This window comes from Pteropus vampyrus, unplaced genomic scaffold, assembly GCF_000151845.1.
Source record: "Pteropus vampyrus isolate Shadow unplaced genomic scaffold, Pvam_2.0 Scaffold152, whole genome shotgun sequence".
NCBI lineage: Eukaryota > Metazoa > Chordata > Mammalia > Chiroptera > Pteropodidae > Pteropus > Pteropus vampyrus.
In genome coordinates, this window is record NW_011888933.1 from 467,555 (window position 1) to 473,145 (window position 5,591).

At 34.6% G+C, this 5,591-nt stretch overlaps 1 protein-coding gene across 15 annotated transcripts in view; it reads right to left on the reverse strand.

Annotated features, from left to right (window-relative positions):
* Window positions 1-5,591, reverse strand: part of MAP2 (microtubule associated protein 2) — a 259,216-nt gene that overhangs the window by 114,541 nt on the left and 139,084 nt on the right. Inside the window, exons 1-2 of one of the 15 annotated variants that reach the window (XM_023536267.1) lie at window positions 5,102-5,119; window positions 2,084-2,202 (exon numbers count right to left, since the gene is read on the reverse strand). The exons of 13 other annotated variants lie outside the window; for them this stretch is intronic. The gene's annotated coding sequence lies outside the window, so the exon portion shown is untranslated. Of the gene's footprint in view, window positions 1-2,083; window positions 2,203-5,101; window positions 5,165-5,591 lie in introns of those variants that run through there. One more of the 15 variants, XM_023536265.1, reaches the window with a different exon arrangement.

Consider the following 5,591-nt stretch of genomic DNA (forward strand, 5'->3'; position numbering starts at 1 on the left):
GAATTCTGGATCTCATTTTGAGTGACCCCGTGCCCATGAACCCCGCAAAATGAGGAGTCCTATTATTACTGAGAAAGAAAGAGATCATTGATATTGGGGACAAAAGTAATCTGTACTACATTAATTATGGGCTAAGGCCTTAAGTATGAATTGGAAAAAAATAAGATTTAAAAATTGTATTAGGACTTTACAACAACAGAAAATTAAAACACCTCAAAATGAACTCACTTTAAAGTGACATTCCACATTTGCCCAAGTCTCCAGGTATCCTTTTTAACCTCAATGACAATCTAGATGGGTTGGGCAAGTTAAACAGAGCTTCCCCATAAATAAATATGGTTTTATACCATTACAATTCAGCCACAGCTATGTCAATAATTGAGTATAGTTGTTTATAGTCTCGTTTTCTTTACTTTTAATAGTAGCCATAAAAAGTCAAACAAATGCATTTTGAACACATTCCTTTGTATGAGGCCTTGAATTTAAATTATGTTATATCACTGGATCCATTAACATTTAACTAGGCCTGGTGACTTACCCTCTACAGACATTCAGCTTTAGAATGTAATGCAGAAAATGAGAATTAACATCAGTCAGTGAGTCATATATGCATCATTCAGCACACATTCACACTGATTTATTTTATGCTTGTCTATTTGATGTTTTCTCAGTTTATTTCTAAAAATAAAGGCTACCAATAAGATGCTGTGTTTTAATAATTTAGGAAAGATATTCTTTTTTATCATCCACAAATGATTCCAGTATGTCGAAGTCAAAGGCCGGTATGACTCTTTCTATGTTTAATTTCCTCAACATTTTTTCAGCTTTCACAATTAAGCCACTTTAATGTTATTCTCATTTTCTTTATTTTCCTTTTACTGGGTGCTTCCTGTCCTAAACTCACTGAGAGTACAGGAAACTCTAACTAACTGAAGCCATATAAAATCAATAATATTACTGTGGCAGTACTAAGTTATACTCATTATTAATACAAATATGCACATTCTTAAATTTTGCTAAGTGAAAGGATCACACAACATTAAGTCATATATTCCATTCTATCAGTTAAAATATATTCAATTATTTTTCCTTAACTGATAATATATTAACTATGTTCTTGGTCTGCTTTTTTCTTTGTCTTTCCAGTAGGTGAAAAATGTATCCATGAACAATCATTTATTTTAGTATTGCTACTAGTGCATGACTTCTAGGTCTTTTGCACTGCATATATCTTTCTTGTCTCAACTTAGCATTACCTTACAATCCTATTGGGTTGGAAAGGGTTTTCCTGTAATTATGACTAATCTCCAGGTTTGCATTTATTTGTTACTCTGGATCCATGACAAAATCTTATATGTAAAGACAGCTTATATTTATACTCTACTTTTCAACTTACAACATGCATTCATATGTTCCATTATAACACTGAAAGTCAGATATTATCTTTGTTTTACAGGAAGGCCTAAGAAAGAGAAGAAATTTTTCCATCTAGCAAGTAAATAGTAGAGGTAAAACAATATAATTAATGCAAAAGAGTATAGTACAAACATATATTGTTGTTATGAAAAATCACAGTAAATTAAATGAAATATGATCAGTGATGGAAGAGTTATCACATACACTTCTTTCTCCTAAATATCATTAAAATTATTTTTTAAATGTTAAAAAAAGAATGTAACCATAATAAAAATTTTGAGGATGTTCTACAAGTCAGAATGTAGATAGGCTTGGGCAGAAAAAACATAGGGGAAACTGATGCCAGGAGCACCCGAGTTAATAGTTGGTCCATTCCAAAGGAACCTGGAGGAACTCGGAGCTTAGAGTCTTCAAATAGAGTTCAAGGGGAATGAGGGACCAATATCATGGCAATTCATTAAGAAACATGTTCAGAACAATTGAGGTTCTTTCTTTTCATTTCCTCCCTTGCTACTATATTTTCGGCTGACAGGAGAAGCTGTTGTCCTCAAAGGTGAAAAGAAGAACTAGTCTTTAGTGAAAGCAGATGATCAGTTTTGGAACCTAGTCTAGTTTAGGCAAATCAATGCAGAACGAAAACACACGGTAGGATTGTGAGAATCCTAACCTGATCATTTGGTTCCATCTTCATGCTCCTTCTGGGGGGCCTACATCTTGACAAACTCTGCCCACATACCCAGACCTGCAGTCAGCCTTCACAGTGAGTGGGGACACAGATATGCACATCTGCAGAGGAAACTTACAACAGGTATCTATACTCCTCAGCCTAGTTTTTCATTCATTAAAAGCAAGCAAACAAAAACAAGCAAAAAAAACACCTCCAAATCAGTTTGAGAAAAATCAGCAGCATGAACAAAAAAATTACTTTTTTAAAAAAATGACATTTGAGGAAATAGAGATAATTCAGGGAACAAGAGAGAACTTAAAGATTTGAAAGAATATTGGATATTTAAAAATGAACTTCCTTCCAAAAATCAATTATAAAAAAAGCATCAATCAGAGAATAAGAAAGAAATCCTGGAAATTAATATATGATGACCCATATAAGTAATTCACTGAATTGGTTAAAAAGTTAGAATTAGCACGGCTAAAGGCAAATAGTAACTTAGCTGATGAGAAGAAGAGGGGGTAAAACAAACTAGAATGTAAACGAAATGAAAAGGGGATTTAAAAAACATGCAAAAAAGAGACATGAAAGATTAATCCAGGAAGTCAACTATTTATCACGAGGAATCCTCTAAATACAGAACAGAGGCAAGGATAGCAAGAAGAGTTCAAGAAAAAGGAAAACAGAGAAAAGTTTCTCCAAGTTAAAAAGATATAAGTTAAACAGTTTAGTTGCCAAATGGGATAAATGATAAAAGACTTTCATCCAGGCACAACTTTGAAAATGGACAAAACTCCTAAAATCTACTTAAAAAAAAAAAGCCAAGATTATTCATAGAGAAATAAGAATGTGACTGATACCACACCTTTTTTGTTTGTTTGTTTTTTAGCCCTCTCCTCTGATACCACACTTCTTATCAATAACACAGGATGCTCAAAATTAAATAATATTCAAATAAACTATAAAAAAAAAACTAAAATGGGGGCGGGGGGTAAGCGTTAGTGCATGAAATTCCTCACTTTTATTGTAGAAAGTCAACTGATTATGTCCAAAGTTAAGAAACTGAATTACTGTTTATAATCAGAAGAATTCTTAGAGAACAGCAATTATTAAAATAATTTTCACTGGGATGTGAGAATGGGCATGGGTTTAGGGATGAAGATTTTCACTTATTTTGGTCTCTTTGGCTTGTTTGTTTTCACTCTGTGCAGACATTAGTTTAATTAAAAAGTAATAAATTCACCACTTGCTCAAAAAATATACTCTGCATGCCTAATCTATGGTAAGAAGTTTTCAAGGCCCTGGAGAAATAGCAGCAGACAAACCAAAGTTCCTTTACTTTTAGATTTTAAATTCTTGTGGGAGATAGAAAAACCACCAGCACCACCACCACCACCACATCACTACTGACATTTTGAGCCAGAAAACTCCTTGTTCCAGGGGAGGGTCCACTGTAAGATATTTAGAAGCATCCCTGGTCTCTATCCTTTAGATGTCAGTAGCTTTTGCCCAGTTATGACAATCAAAAATGTCTCCAGACATTTCCAAATGAGCCCTGGCAGAGGGAGCAAATTGCCTCTGGTTAACAACTAGTATAAGGTAAAGGGTTGGCTTTGGGGCCAGACAGTCCTGGTTTTCACTTCAAGCACCACCGATGATTAGCTATTCATCTTTGAGAAATATACTTAATTTCACTAACCTCTTGGGGATTAAAAACTATTTAGCAGGGTTTTCTCTTTCTCCTCCTCCTCTTTAAGTGATCCAGTGAGAGAATTTATGTACTTGGCACATAATTTGCATTAAATAAATAAGAACTATTATAATTTTAATTATAATTATAGTAATGATGAGGAAGAGGAGGAGAGAAGAGTATGGAGTAGAGGGTGTTTGCCAAGGGGAGTGAGGGGTGAGGAGAAGTCTGTGTGGTCCTTGAATATTTGGGTGAGGGGTTTGGTTACGCGCCAGAAAGGCACTCTCCAATTAAACATACTGTGATGAAGGAAATGTACTACAATGTATAATGTTCTATAGTACATAACATTCTATGAAAATAACATGGCTATGGAGCACTTAAAATGTGGCTAGTATGACTAAGGAAATAAAATATTTTTGTTTTAAATAATTTAAGTTTAAATAGTTGCATATGACTATTTATTGGCCAGCACAACTCAAAAGAGCAAACGGCAACCACTAAAGGGAGAAAAACGGGAACGACAAAGAAGAGTGTTATAATTTGTCTGGGAGATTAATGGGGTGACTGGGAAACTGGATAAAACATTTCTGTAACCTGGTATGTGATAATGAGAGCCTGGCTGAGGGTGATGGAAAGGAGAACTGGGGAAGAGGTGGGCCACCACCACGAGAACGTCCTCAGTGAACCCGTTCTTAAACTCGACCCTAACACTGCTCAGTCACCTCTGAGGTCATCATTTTCTTTACGTGTGTCATCCCTCCATCTACATCTGTGATCAGAACTGGGATCCACAGTTTCCAGCTCAAAGTTCTTTTTTTATATTCTAAGAAGTAAATCATAATGATTTTTAAAATGTTGCTCCAAAAATCTGATTTTCTGAAGCTCTAATGATTTTCTTTGCTATCCTAGGTTCTTGCTGAGTTATTTACTACTTGCTTTAACTTCTGTGAAACCTAGAACTAATCAATGGAGTCTTATTAATCTATCCCTCTGTCAAATGCTTTTAAGTCAACAAGATTACATTTTCCGTGACATATATAGCCTTATCTCCTTTTCATTTTGCAAAGTTTAAAACCATTTCAGTAATAACTGTTATTTTTACCACTATTTGCTGAGCTCCACGCCATACTAATCTAGGACTCTAAATGCAGGACTCTTTGGAGAGAGCAGGGCAATCCATTTCGTGGAGGTCATGGCTCACTTGGAATGGGTTCTTTATAATAGTCCAGATTTAGGACAACATGCTCATTTATCTGCTTTAACTGCATAGTAGTAGAAAGTAAAGGCTTTAAAGTCAGAACAAGGAATATGAGCTCCAGGTTTACCATTTCCTAGTGGAGTTACTTGAGTAGGTCATCTGCATTCTCCAAACTTTAGTTCTCTCATCTGTAATAAATATAACAAGATCTGCCATTCCCATTCCAGGGATTGTTGTAAGCCTTGTTATGTTGTATATTAGAAAATGCTTTCTATGCCTTAAAAAGTAGTACAGAGTTATTCTTCTTTTTTGTAAAGTCTAAATGCAACTTCTTAACGGATCACATTATTCCAACTACTTTATAATCTGAAGTCTACATCCTGGATCTTTTTGTGAGGATAGTATACAGTACAGGACCTAAAAATGCATGCATACAGTAAGCTATTTATTACGTTTATTTCCTTTTGATCTATTGGACTATCCACCATTTTGTAAAAGAAAAGTATAGCAGTGTGACCAGTTATATGAATTACTCAAGATCATGAGTTCTTATCAGGATTTAAAATTTTTTGTCACTATTAGAACTCATATTTCCACAAGTATCAATGTAAATCTTG